This window comes from Falco rusticolus, chromosome 12 (genome assembly GCF_015220075.1).
Source record: "Falco rusticolus isolate bFalRus1 chromosome 12, bFalRus1.pri, whole genome shotgun sequence".
Taxonomy (NCBI): domain Eukaryota; kingdom Metazoa; phylum Chordata; class Aves; order Falconiformes; family Falconidae; genus Falco; species Falco rusticolus.
In genome coordinates this window covers 6,400,484-6,415,032 of record NC_051198.1, presented here as the reverse complement: position 1 = coordinate 6,415,032, position 14,549 = coordinate 6,400,484, and the positions used below count along the sequence as shown (strand labels likewise).

General features: G+C 46.3%; 1 protein-coding gene across 3 annotated transcripts in view; it reads right to left on the bottom strand.

The window, feature by feature from the left end:
• SNAP25 (synaptosome associated protein 25) overlaps positions 1-10,686 on the bottom strand; it is a 66,257-nt gene extending 55,571 nt beyond the window's left edge. Inside the window, exons 1-2 of one of the 3 annotated variants that reach the window (XM_037405613.1) lie at positions 10,533-10,681; positions 4,691-4,798 (exon numbers count right to left, since the gene is read on the bottom strand). The gene's annotated coding sequence lies outside the window, so the exon portion shown is untranslated. Of the gene's footprint in view, positions 1-4,690; positions 4,799-10,532 lie in introns of all 3 variants that reach the window. The other 2 variants (XM_037405614.1, XM_037405612.1) reach the window with 2 other exon arrangements.
• Between the last annotated feature and the right edge of the window lie 3,863 nt (positions 10,687-14,549).

Sequence of the window (14,549 nt, the reverse complement as noted above, 5' to 3'; positions counted from 1 at the left end):
CTAGTTTGCTTTTATTTTCAACATAAGTGCTGCAGAGCAAGTGCGTGTCTCAAATACCACAGTGAGCAGATAGCAGCCATTAACATTTTGCTCAGCTTAAACACTAACTACAAGGAAAAAGTTCTCACAAATACTGCCAGCCTGGTGTCTTGGTGTCTGTATATGCATCTATAAGACTTCACTGTGACAAAACTCGGGCTAGTTCTTAATTCTCCCCTTTTCTAGCATGGGCTACTTCATAATTTCCCTCTTTTCTCTTAACTTGCTGCAATCCTTAAGGGTAGCATAGCTTGAATACATGAAGAACATGTATTGCCTGCATAAACAATGTTGTGATATGTCTATGCTGCTCCTAGATGTCATGCCAAGTTGTAGGCCTGCATGTGAATGTCACCCCTCTGCTTCACTCCCTAGGGTCTGCTCTTCCTCTGTCTGGCAGCAGGGCAGAGGAGACACAGGAGGAAGAGGAGAACATCCCCTCTCCATTTTTGCCCGCAGCTGGCAGTGCAGAGATCTTGAGTCAAGAATCAGACTTGGGGTAATAAGCAGCTAAGGTGGCTTTGCTTTGTCATTGGCCTGGCTTTTTTGCTAAGAGATCTGCTGCCAGAAAGATTGGCACTTGAGGAGAGTAGCCAGCAGAAAAGTTTAAGGTGAAGTCAAACACTGGAGTGTGAGCTTGGGTCGTGCTGCCTGCTGGTCAGGACTTTTCTTTCTCAGTCTGAAGCAGTGGATTACAAAGCTGTCCTTTAGGGTTTGTGCCCATCAACTGCTATAGGTTTTCTTCTCTTAGTGAAAGAGGTAGAAGTTTCTGCCCTCATGAGATTAGGAGTAAGGGTGTGCCTCTGCACACCCTCTGCATTTTAAACTGCAAAGATTGAACAGAGGGTCGTGTTTGCTAAAGGGATGCAGACTGGACACCAGGACTGAGAAAATTTTATAACCTAACACTTCAGGGCACCTTTTAAGATGCTTTTACCAAACACTCGAGTATTGAAGTTTACTTTTAAAGTCTAGGTAATTGTCACTGGTGTACTGATAGGGAAAGACCAGCAACAAGGAGAATTAATCAAAAAGTCCATCCCGTCCTTTCTGCTATTTCAATTCACCTGGTTTTTGTCTTTTTTTGTGTTTGGGATTTGTTTGTTTTGGCTTTGTTTTTTCATTCTCCTAGTTATTGTCTCCTCTTTTTTATTCTCTGGTCCACTTCTTCAGACTTACTGGTACAGTGGATCACTGTTTGGTTAAGATACAAGTAACTCTTCTAAGCCCAGGATGTGGCCTACCGTGTTCGACAATAGTAGAAAGCCCGGTTAAATTTTGAAGGCTCTCTGACTTCTCTACTATGGAAAGTAGATTGTTTTGAGAAACAGATTCTGGATGCAGGCATGAAAGGAAGAGCTCTTTGTCTGGAGACCAGCTCAGTGTACAACACATTTCTTGGAAATGTCACCACAAAAACAGGCTAGACCGCAAAAAGAAAGTAAAGAAATTGAAATCCGTAAACAGCTCTGGAGTCTCACATTCTGTGTTTAAAAGTCTAATCTCCAGCACCAAAGAGTATGTCCTGGTCATTGGATCAGTGTCTTATCTCTTCACCTGCCAGGCTGCAGAATGTTTTAAAAGCTTTGTGACTAACCTCCTAAGTGCAAGGAAATTCTTTCTGGGGACAAGGAAAGAACAGAAATATAAGGGGGTCCTGACTGGGAAAGAATAGAGCTTTCAAGAATATGAATGTTGAAGAGGAAAGCAAGTGTTACTCCATGAAGAAATAGGAGTAACAATGGGAAAATCCACAGTAGGGCAGCAGCAGAGCTGTTCATCAATCTAAATAGCAGTTTAATAGCTTTGCAGATAAATGGTTGCATCCTCAATAAAAAAATTTATTGGATTTCACTGTTCAATTAAAAAACATATATTGTCACATTCTCCACCATGGGCGATATTTGAAATCAAGATTGGATAATTGTACTGCTGGAGAAGCAGTTAATACAGAGAAGCCCTGTAGCCTGTGGGATGTTCTGTTTTATAGGGGGTTCAGCTCACTCATGGGTAACCTCTTCTGGCCTTATACTTAATGAACCAGTCAAAGAAGATGGAAATACTGGGGTCCTTGTAGCTGAGGGTGCTTATGTAGCCAGGACCTAAGAGTAAACACTTCATCACCACCTGCACTGTGTTCCCGTGTTCCTACTCTCTTGTAGGAGTTTGTCCCTTTGTGTTCTGGGTGGCTCATTGCATCTGTCCATACCAGCATACTGAGACCCCTGCCTTTGAAAGGAGTCTTTCCTTGCACCTCCTTCGCTTGGCAGGGTGCTTTCCCTCAGAGCATTTGTGGAATATTAGGAGAACGGAAAGCTGAGGTTGGGTAAGGTGAGGTGGGCCTAGGAAGAGACCCTAGACTCCAAGAAACAAAAAGACAGCATAGTTACTGAGGCCTCCAGAGGACAAGAGGTGCTGCTAGGCTCTTCTGTCACATGGTAACATCTATCATCCTGTTCAATACTGCAACATTAAGTGCCCCGGGCACTAATCCGGGAGTTGGGGTACTACAGCAGCCTAACACCTTTTTTGTGATGTCTGCAGCTCTCTTGCATTCTTATTTGTCAACCTGTTGGAAATGCACACCAGCTCTTGTTTACCAGGGTTAGAAAATAATCTTCAGAGCCTAAGAGTTGCTTCAGGAGCAGCTATTTTGTACTATTTAGAACAATTAATTAAGAAAAAGGGAACTAGGCAATGCACAGATTTTAAAATGCCCTGCTAATATTAAAAATTTGAGGCCTGCAGATGGTCCTACTCTTGTGTAACACAAGTGGTCTAGGACATTTTCAATTATACTTAGTGCATTCCTGGCGCCTTGAGGGTTTTTTCTGCTGTCTCTTTCTTGATGTGCTCATCTCTAAAATGAACTGAACTGACAAGCCTTCACCACACCAGAGCCATCCAGGCCTTTTTTCTCTCCTCTCTTTTTTTTTAAATAAGAAAAACCTCTTAGGAAAATCAGACTTTAAGAGACTTGCCATCTTATCTAGTCTCTTGTGACCACCAACAGCTATGTCATATAATGCCCTTCATGAATTCAGGCAGCACCATTTTGAAACCTTTTGCTGCTGTTGGCCTTCCTGTCTCTTGCTCCTCTCTATGAAAAAGACATATATTTTCAGGAATTGCAAAAACAGGTACCATATCCTAAGAACATGTTTTTAATGGCAAAATCCCATAGGAAATCCTTCAAAAGGCTAGGCAACAAATACACATTTCCATACAGCTGAGCAAATAAAAGAAATGCTCCTCTGGGGAGAACAGCTGTTAGAAGTCAGTGGTGAATTTCAATTTAATTGGGTTCACATACCTTAGATTGTTTCTTCAGGGCTTTTCACATACTTAAGTGTCACTTAGGTGAATACTCTCTGGAAAAGCAAATGTTTGGCTGAAATACTCAAATAGTCACAAAACGTATCCTGGCTGTATATTCAGCTGTCACGTTACCAGTTTGGAACCAGTGCTGTCGAAGAGAGAGGGCTCAGTCCCACTCTCCCGTTGCAGCTTAATGCAGCCTTGGCAAAATGCATGGCTCTGGCAAACTCATTGTCTTGTGTTATACCAGGCCATGAGAGCACGATCAAATGCGTGAATGTTTCATCTGCCTTCTGGTCTGAAATCTCTTTCTTCTTTTGCTATCATGAATGTAATACTAATAATCTGGGTTTATATGGCACCTTCCAGCCAAGCCTTTTACAAACCTGAAGGGGTTTGTAAACATGTGTAACAGCCCCTTGAATGCTAAGCAAATGATAATCACCTATGTTGGGAGGATGTTGCATTTTACAGGTACCAGTTTTTAGGTCAGCATCCCCAGGCAGTGGAGACTGCTATGCCCTAATAAACATACAAATACCTTTCCAAAGATACACGTACTGGTCCTAAGATGAAGCTGAGGAATGCAAGCCAAAAGTTGTTTTAATCTCAAGTCTTTCTTCTTTGGATGGAGGTAATTGAGACACTTGACAGAGGTTACATTAATTTAGTATCTGATACTTGCACCTGACTCCAGATATTCTGGATGCAGCCCCTGTGATTTAATCACTAAACCACAGTATCTGAAGCTAAAGTGACTGTTACTGAATGTCTCTAGTCCAATAAATTGCAATAGCTTTCTTACTGTTTTCTGCGAGAACAAATTATTCCTAAGAGATGTCTGTGCCTAATAAATAGAGAACAGAAATTTCTCTCCTAACAATGTCAGTCACCTACGGGGTCAGTGCTGTTCAGCACAGGCAGCCCTGAGCTCAGAGAGGTGTGTGTCCATGTCCATACCACGTGGTGCAGAGGCGTACCAGGCAGGAGCAGTGCTGCACTGAATCAAACAGCAGTTCCCTGATGGCTGCAGAAAGGTAAGCTTGTCTAAATCCTTTTGAGGTGTCTAAGGATGTGAATGAGGACCAGACTGAACCAAAAAATACTAACGTAGAAGGGAAAAAGAAAACTTTAATTTGCATCTAAAGCATTGGTGAAGCTAATTTTAGTACCTTTTCTTTTAAAAGATGCTTAAATATGCATGGAAGACTTCTGTTCCTGTTTAAGAAAAAAATCAGTGAATGGTAACAGTATTTTGACAGATCAGCTTTTCTGAAGAAGTATACTTTTGTTTCATGACATTTTTTAGAGTAGCTGGAGGAAATATATTTACCTCTGTAGGGCGGATCAATGAACTGGCATCTGCACAGTTCCACTGTGAGCTATAATTTCCAGGAGAGGGGAAGGAACCAAAGGAGCAGTTGGCACATCTTCCAAATAACTGGTTTATACAAAAGGAAAAATATATTACTTCTTCTGGTACAACTGTATTGCAACCCAGAAACAGAATTCTTCTCCTTCAGGTGGAGAGTAATTACAGCAAATAAATACATCATGACAAACACGATAGCTGTGATGTGATTGGAGCCTTTAGTTTTCAACCCACGCCACACTAGCCTTCCAGTCTCTTTGACAGGCTAGTGACTGTGAAAGCCTTTGGAGATTTGCTGCCTGGGATTTTTAGTAAGGGTATGCTACTGAGAAAATGTGAGAGATGGAAGTGATCTATGTTAAATCACAAACGTGCCCTACCAAGCACTCTGCAATGCCTTTGTATGTGCAGCTCCCTGTTAATTGCTAGGTTTTGAGTAAGAAATAACAAATCTTGCATTCATTTCAAAAATCACCTACATGAAGCATCCTTTTGTAATGTCTAGGATGTACATTTTAGTTGTTAACACTGACACAAGCTATGATAACTATCATTTTGCTCATGGATTCTACCAGTAAACCCTGGCATAATAACTGTGTCATATTAAAAGCACAAGGAAAACCATAATTATAATAAAAATGTATACGAACTGTTCCCCTCTTTTTGTTTTAGAAATGTGTACAGTGACACTTGACTTCATTCTTTCCTACTTCTAATCTACCGATAATATGTCTTAGTAGTCAAACATTAAAAATACTGCCTTAAAGAACATGATGGAAGAAGCATAATTTTCCTGTGCATTTATTGGAATGCAGGAAAACTTCCCAAGACTTTCCAATTTGGAAGAAAAATGAATGGCTACTGCCAGGAAGCGCAGTCTTTTAAATCGAACTGCACCTGGAACTGCAGGCTTGGTTTTGTTCCACATCCAGTGATACAGTTCTGACTTTTTCTGCACACTAATGGCCTCTAGGAAAAATTCAGCTGTGTCCTGGGTTTTACACCATGTAAAAAGTTCTGCTGGTGTTATGTACCAGCAGAGTGCAGCAGAACCCAACCTGAAATACAGCCATAACATGCAGTATTCCTCCTCTGCTGCTTCATCATTGCTTACTGTCACCATTTCTGAGGCAGACTAACTACGTGAACCTTGTCTGTGGGAATCTGTGACAATGAAACCGGGCTGGTAGAAAGTAGGGTTTGGGGGGATGGCATTTCCAGTTACTTCTGTTTACAGAAAAACCTGCTCCTTCAGCAAGTATACCCATTTCTGTTTTAAAACTTGAACGATGAGCCCCAGCTTTGGAGCTTATCAGCCTGTAGTATAGCACAGCGCTCAGCTACGCTAATTCACACCAATCGACAATGTGGGCCAATAATAAGTTAAATCCCATTTTAAAAGTGAAATAGAACATTGTTAGCTATAAAAAAAAAAAATAATAAAAAAACATTTTCCCTTTTAAATAGCCAGACAGAACACAGGTTGGCCAGTATTAACTTCCAGCTTTCAAAGGCCAGGAATGGCCATGATTAATTACTTAATATTTCCTTCTACTTCTCCCTGTGCTTGTATTAGAACTCAGCTTTCTCCAGCAGGTAAGATAAGATACCATATCTCATCTTATTAAAAAGAGAAGAAAAGAAAAAGGTTATAATGCAATGATTGAATTCTCTTTAGAATTACAGCATGTCAGTATATTTCAAGAGGATATGTACATAGCACTTATTTCCCTTTGAAAAACCTAAACTGCCAAAAGTTCTCTTTGTTACAAGCCCCATAAAATCATGTGCAGGGTTTTCTCTTGGACTGCAGGGCTGATCAATATGCACCCATTGCTGGGAATAAAAAGCTTTCCATACCCTGCATTCACCTGTAGCAGCACACGGCCTGACTGGTGAGCTTATTCAGAGCCTCATGCAAAGCCTGCCTCACCAGTGGAAGTATTTTCCCTGATTTCAACTGACTTTGGATTAGACTTCTTGGAAAAATCAAAATCAGGAATCTGCTCATCATCCTTTACAGCAGGGTCCTAATGCTTTGCCCAAGTTTGTGTTTCTTTCACCACAGTGCTCTTTAGCGGTAGTCAAAAAAAGGATTGTAGGTGATGGTAGATGAGGTAAGTGATGAGGAAATAACAAATGAACACAATGAAAGATGTAAAGGCAAAGCTAAATTTCCTTTGGAAAAAACAGGCCAAGTGGTTCAAACACTCCCTCCAGGCCATTCAGATCCACTTTTGAGTGTCACAACATCAGCCACAGGGCCATCATAAAGCAGGAAAAATAAATGGAGCCTATGAAGTTGACTTTCTTTATGCTTGGTGGAAAGTCCTAGAAAATTTAGTGGGATATGGGGCAGCATATTGAAAACTAGGATCTGATGAGAGGAAGATTTTGCTGGTGGATATGTGTATCTAAGTATTTCTGGAGGGAGTAACAATAGGGTGATAGACAAGAACTAGGAGTATAACTTGTGCATTTTGGAGAAATGCTTGTTGCAATATAATGCAGCAAGCTAAATCTGCAAGGTCAATAGGGAAGAAAGCCAGAGTTTATTGAAGCTAAGGGCAAAGATATCATTTAAGGTTCAAAAATAATAAGGTAAAAAGAAACTATTTTTGATAACTGCTGGCCTTGGCAAACTATATCGAGCACTCCCAGAAGTAGATATGTAAGCCCTGGTGCCCGCTCCAAAGTCCAGCTTCCTAGAGGTAATTGTGATCTGCCTGAGATCTGCATTCTGCTGCAGCTTTCAAGCAACGCATTATTCTTCTCTCTGTTAGATGCTCTAAAATGCTTGAACAAGTCTATTGTTACAGCTTGCCTGGCACTCACCCAGCCCAAAGGTGACTGCATCGGTAATGGTGGATGAAACTTCATAGATAGAAAAATGCACTCTTTCCAATGAAGGCTGCAAAGTCAGTCTATATTTTTTGTGGTTTTACCTAGCTTATAACCCTAGAAATCTCCGAAATTTGTGTGTGTGTGTGTGTATAAATATGTACAGATGAAAGTACTGTGCTTATATTATAAAGAGTTGTGACACAGATTTAGGAAAAAATACAAGAAAAGGAGTAGTTGTGTGACAGCAAGCCGAGGCAAAGGTAAATCAGTTTCTTTTCCTAGGCTTCCCTACATTCCTGAAAGAAACCATTAACAAAGTGAGTGCTACACTGTGCCACATAGTTTCAATTTTTCCCCAAGGGTTGCTACATATGCAGAAGCTATAGCCTTGTGACACAGAGACATAAAAGTTTCTGAAATTGTTCATACTGACAAGAAAGTATGTTGTTTCATTACCTTGCTCAGTTAAAACAGTGCAAGCATTAGGTAGAGACCGTGCTTTATTTACCTTAGCACTTCAGTCTTGCTGTTTGTTGCCATACCTAAAGCATACAGAGACAAATGAAAAGCTTTCCGTTGACCTGAAAAGCAGCTCCCACCTCCAGTGCAATAAATCTGCAGATTGGAGCTGCGTCTCATTAGATGTATTTTGATGGTTCGGTACTGGCTGGATTCTGCAGTTCTTTCTTTCACTGCCCCCGTGAGTTCAGTGGTCACAGAGCCTGGTCCTGAATGCTCCTGGAAATGCCACGCTAATTTTGTAGTCCGTGGTAGGAAGAAAGTTAAACTATTTATTTGGGGGTTGCTATTTAGCTGCATGTTGTTTCATAACATGCTGAGTTTCTGCAACTCCTCCTGACTTCAGAGGCAGCCTCAAGCTCTTGCTTTTGCAAATCAGGCCTATTTGCACCTTTGGTTTTGTCACCTCTGTTGTCTTTCTGGCGCTGCTCCTAGGTATCAAACTCTTCAGTGGTCACCTCCTGGCTGACCCCTTCTGCACTATGCAGTAGCAATGGAAAACCACTGCTGCTTTTTCCTAGATTCCTGGCATCTTCGCTCATGATGCAGGGACATGCAGGGAGATGGGGACCTAGGGAAGAGTCGCTTCCCCAGCTATACCCACCCCAGGCACTCATCTCCCAGATGGCCCCATCCCTTCCCTTGCCACCCTCAGGGATGGCTGCGCCATGCCGTCCTCATGTTGCCACGGTTGATGGGAGAGCTGCTCCATGACCAGAGCTAGGACAGGGTGGGGGGTATGGGACAAGCATGTCCTTGCGGATGCTGCAGCCAGGACTGGCAGCAGCCAGGTATGGGTTGTGGGGCTGCTCTGCCACCCCCGGGCTGCACTGCAGACCAGCCCCCCTTCCCCCCCCCCCTTCCCCCCCCTTTCAGCTGGGAATGAAACCAGCAGCAATTATTCAAACACGTAAATCTGGCAGATCCCGAGGCCCTGGTTTGACGCAGCTACGCAGCACAGTGTCTGGACGCACAGCCTGACCCCCCCTTCTCCCCTTGTTTATTTGCCCCGCAGAAAGCAGCGAAGTTCCTAACTTCTCCAGCAATGAGCCGCAGTGAGGGGGCTGGGGACACTGGGGTGCTGGGGAGCAGAAAGGACGGCTGGGGGGAGGACTGCCAGACCAGAGGAGCCGGGGCCCGCAGCGCGGTGCGGCTGGTGCCTGGCCGTGATGGGGCAGCACGTTACATAAGGCGGCGGGCTCTGCACCGCTCTGCAGCGCGGCCGCGGAGGGCGGGGGGGACGGACGGGACAGGGCCCAGCCCCCCCACCCCCCCGCGGCTTGGCAAGCCCCCAGCCCCCGGGCTCGCAGAGGCACCAGAGCCCGCGGCAAGTGCCGTGCGGAGGGGTAGGCGCCGAGGGCCCGGAGCGCGGAGATTCCACAGGCGGGGGAAGCCCCGGGGGGCTGCTGCTGACCCCCGCGGGCAGTGCCCGGCCCCGGAGGGACCCTGCCGGCTGGCTGTTATGTAACCCCCCGTTTCCCATGCAGAAATACCTCTCCACCTGCGAAAGGGCAGGGAGAGAGGCCGATGTGCTGAACGCCGATGAATTTCAGGAACTCAAGCTATTTGCCTTTCTTTCTTTTTTCTCTCCTTTTTTTTTTTTTTTTTTCCTTTTTTTTAAATTTCTCCCTCTTCGCACTCTGAGCTGCCGGGGGACCGCGTACAACCACAACTGTTTCTGCCTGAGGTCCTATCCCGGAACGAGTGAGCACCGCCGCTTTCCCATCGGGGACGGCGCTCCCCGTGTGCCATGGCCGGGTCTCGCCGGGGAGGGCAGCCCGGGGGGAGGCGCGGAGCCGCAGGGCGCTGCAGCACGCCCGCCTCCGCGGCGCGGCCAGCCTTGCGCGCTGCCGGCGGGGGGGCGCCGCGCCAGCCTCCGCGGCCGGTCAGGGGCCACCGCGGCCGGCGCTCTCCGCGGTGCCGACCCGCGGGGCGGAGGGGCCCGGTCGCTGTCCGCGGTGCTGACCCCCGCCTCCTTCCCGCCTCTGTCCGCGGTGCTGAAGCGCCGCCGCAGCCCGGCGCGGTGCGACGCGGGAAGGGCGCTGCAGTGCCCCGGGCGGCATCAGCCCAGTCCGGCCGAGCCGGGCAGCGCGGTCGCGGGCCCTCCTTCCCGCTCCGGGGGGAATGGCGCTGGTTCCCCTTCTCCTCCGACCTCCCGCGGGCTTCCCTTCTCCTCCGGCCTCCTGCCACCCGCAAGCTAGCCTGGCACGGCGGAGAGGCAGAGCCCGACTCCCTCCCCTGACTCCAGCCGGCGACGAGGCTGGCGGAGAAATTACACCCCTTTTCCCTGTCTTCCTCCATCCCCGTAGCAGCCCAGAGGCTGGAGACAAAAAGCCGAACAGGTCCCTCTTTAAATATATCCTTTTTTTGATTTCATTTTCGTAAATACCGTCCCCTCCCCCCTGCGCAGCCGGTGCCCTCGGTGGTGTCCCACCCTTACCTCTGCTTATGGAGCGCTACGCCGGGCCGCGGCTGCGGGGTCGGTGGGTCGGTGCCGCAGATGGGAGGCAAGGACAGCCGCTGCTGACCTCCCCGGGTCTCCTTCTTCAATGGATCGGGAGCCGTGCCCTCATCAAAGATGGCCGTCCGCTCCTACGTCAGCAGCTTTTAATAGCCCTCCCCGGCGGGAGGAGGGGGGGGGGGGGGGGGAGGCGGGAGCGGGAGGGGGGCAGAGCGGGCCGGGCGGGCTTGAGTCATCACCGCCGCCGCTGCACCGCTCCGCGCATCGCGCACCGCCGGCGAGGCGGCCCCACCGCCTCTCCGCAACCGCCCCTCTGCGGCCTCCCTGGGCGCGGAGCGGAGCGGTGCGGTGCGGAGCGCAGCACCCGCGGGCCGGGGCCGGGGCCGGGGCTGGGGGCTGAGCACGGCTGCTGGCGAACAGCCTGGGGAGGGGGGAAGGGGGCCTCCTGCAGCAGTGATTTCCTCCGCCAAAGGGGTGGTCCGAAGAGGGTATCCCTCTGAAGTCCCCGGTACTCCATATATGGCCAACCTACGTGGGCTTCTATTTTTATGTGTGAATTCTTCCTTCTCTCCTTCTTTTTATTTCTCAAAACATGCTGCCAGGGGTCTGGGTGTGTTGATCTGATTATTCCCCCTCTCCTCCCTCCCCTAAGTAAGAGCAGCCAAACACGAGCAAATCCACGGTTAAGGACATGTGTTGTAACTGATCATTTGAGGGACGGGTTCAAAAATGAGAGAGAGAAATTAAAAACAAACAAAAGCCTGGGCACGTACATGCATACACACAGCAGAGTGAGCACATCCCACTGCTGCCGAGGAAGAAAACGGTAACTCTGTTCCAGGAAAGAGCCTGGCTTATTTATAACGGATTAATTAAAATATTCATTCAGAGCGTACCTAATTTAGAGCAAATGGAGCTGTCTCCACTGTGATTTCTAATGGGGAGGAAATCCTTTCATTTCATACAAAATGTTGTATTTTTGTAAAATTTATCTCTTAATGGGAATTTTAATGAAGGATGGGGATTGCATCTGAAGTGCGACGCTCTTTCATAACCTCAGTCATCCCTTCCTTTTCATTCCACAAGCCTTCATGTGTTCATTTATGGAACCATCCAGACCTACAGACAAGTAGCAATGCCTCCCTCTTCGCTGTCTGAGCCTCTCCTGTGAGCAATAACTGAGCACTGGCTATGTTTAACTCTGACACCATGCATACAGGCTTTTCTAAATAGTCTGCGGACTGACGGAGTCAAAACACCAGTCCCATATTAGCAATAATTCTACCCTTATCGTATTTTTCCCCCCTTTTGACATGACAAGGAAAACCGGAAGAGAGGGAAGGCTATGCAGCTGAATTTTGGAGTGCGTTCATCTCGTGTTATGGTTGTATGGGGGTGGGGGAGGGAAGGGGAGGGGAGGGGAGGGAAGGGGGGGGGGAAGGATAGAGAACTGCGGGTGATTCCTCCTCCCCTGCTCTGTAGTTCCCCACAGAAAAACGTGACTGTAGATCGTGCTTTGCAATTCTCACCCTCTCCTACGAAAATATGTCCTTCAGTCTCATTTGGAAGGAAGCAGTCAAAAGTTTGCTAAATATACAACAAAGGAATTCTCAGGCAAGAGGGGCTCCCTGCTGCATTAGAGTATCTAATGAGCTGTGCACATGAAAACCGCAGGGAAAGGGAGAACCTGTCAGGTTTAAGGGCTGTAAATACAGACTAACGGTGTAAGATTAACACTGTGCAGACACACACACACACACACACACACACACACACACACAGGTGAGGGGTCTGGAACAGCAGTCTGATAATGAAACAGTTTTAGTGTCATAAATGGCAGTTTGGGAAAGCAAACCTTTTCTGGCCAGCTCATGCATGGGTTAATAGTACCCAGCACTTCAGTTAGGTATGCACTGCAGATGGCGAGAGGAATCCCAGAGTGAGTCTTGGTCTGAAATCCAGGCTGTCCGTGCGCACGCATTGTGCTTTGCGAGTTCCTAGTGCACACAGAAAGTTAAAAAGAAATTTTCAGTCAGACAGCTTGTCTGATAGGTGGTTTTGAAATTAAGTATGGTTTTCAAAAGAGCAATACTAGTACTTGTTAATAATTCATATTAACAGTAGATAAGGAAAGGAAAAGAAGAATTATAAACTGTTGTTTTGACTAAGCCACTAGCACTGCAAAATGCTGGCTGGGTTTGGATTCAGCCCAGTAATGCCTTTGAGAAGAATTTCAGTCCATTGGATACCAGCAGGGATGAATTTGGCTCCTCGTATCAAAAGCTAGGGAGGAAAATGCAGTGGAGGCAAAGTAAAATGCAGCATAACTTAGGGAAAGAGGGATAAGGGATGGTAAAAGGGAGGGGGTGGGAGCAGGATAAAAGGTAGATTTCCAGTGAGAAAACTGGGTTCAATTTAAGATTCATTTTCAAGCTCTGCTGCAGCAGAAATCACATATTTTAATAAAACAACATAGGGCAGAATCATTAAATAAATCATGAACATTGCCTGTAAGGTTAGGAGGACCAACTACCTTTCCTACAGTTATTCTTAAAATGAACAACGGAAGGGATATATTCTGCGCTGTTCAGGAACGCGGATGCCTCTATCCCAGGAGTTGCAGAGGGGGGGCAGCCTTTTGCACCGCAGCACTAGGATTTCTGTCGCAATAAGTGCTAAGCAATTGTAGCTGATTCTCTAGCATCCTTTGAGGTGTTTTTTTGTGGGGGATTTTTTTTTTTTTTAAAAAAAAAAAAGCACATGGGGAATTTATTGACTCTATCTGATAGTATTTAAACACTCATTTCACACTGTGTACAGGAGAGCTGTGAGAAGTGAAGCCTAAAAATTAAGCAGGAGGAAAGAGAAAACCAGAATTTGGTCTAAGAATGATTCAGCTCCCTCCTAATCATTCCAGCAAATATTCAGTAAGATGAACAACCAGTACTTATGGACACAGCTCGTGAATTATGAGACAGAGAACATGCTTTCCTGTATGTGAGTGGCATGAGGTGGGTTCCCATGTTACTGGCCAGGAGCCGATGAAGGGCAGAGACTGCAGTATGTTAGTAGGGAGAAAACGACAGCCCTTGTTTTGTCCACAATTTGAGGTCTGATCGCGGGCAGTGGAAGCTTTCTGGCTGCTCACAGAATCACCTTCAGCCTCCAACACGCAAGCCTGTATGCTGCAAAGCTGGGCTGTGAGGCAGCTAAGCAAGCAAAACACCAAAGTGCTGAGCAGTGTCACTGGGTCCTGGATGTAATTCATGGGCTCTCCTGGAGTCAGTGATAACACAAAGACCACCTCAATACCTTCCACCTTCCTCAGACATTTTCTTTTTTCTTTTTCTCAGCAGAGAGGGAAATACCTCATTTATCCAAGTGCTGCTCATCTATGCCTGAAGTATGTGGCTGGGAGATAAATTGAACTAGGGCAGAAAGCAAAAAAGAGAGGAAAAATATACCTGCTTTGGCACTGAACATTTCACAGCCTCTCTGATTTCTGCATTTTCCCAGGCTTAGATGCCAAGGCTTGTCCCAGTCTGTTAAGGGCTCTGCAATCAGAACAATTTGAGGATCAAACCCTCTGTGCCAAACTCCTAATTATTTTGTGTCACTCACTGTTGTTTATGCAACTACTGAATTTTGACCATCAGTGGCACTTGCGTCTATGTGCTCTAGGCTGCTTCTAAGTAAATTTGGGGGAATATCTAGGCCTAAGTTTCATTTTCCCCCTGCATTTTCAGTATCTCTAGATACACAGTTAAGCTGTGGGCTTTTTTAAGGACCTGTCTGTGTTAGGGTGCTCCAATTCAAGCCAAGCCAAGATTCCCCTGAGGCTTACATTTAAAAATAGGGAGATTTAAAATACAATTTTAACATAAACCCTCAGAGATGAGTCGCCACCAATTTCCTGATTTCTCTCTTAGATGTGCAGAGCCAGATCCCCAAAGGTGTTTTGGTACCTGATTCCCAACTAGCTGCTTAAAGAGCAAC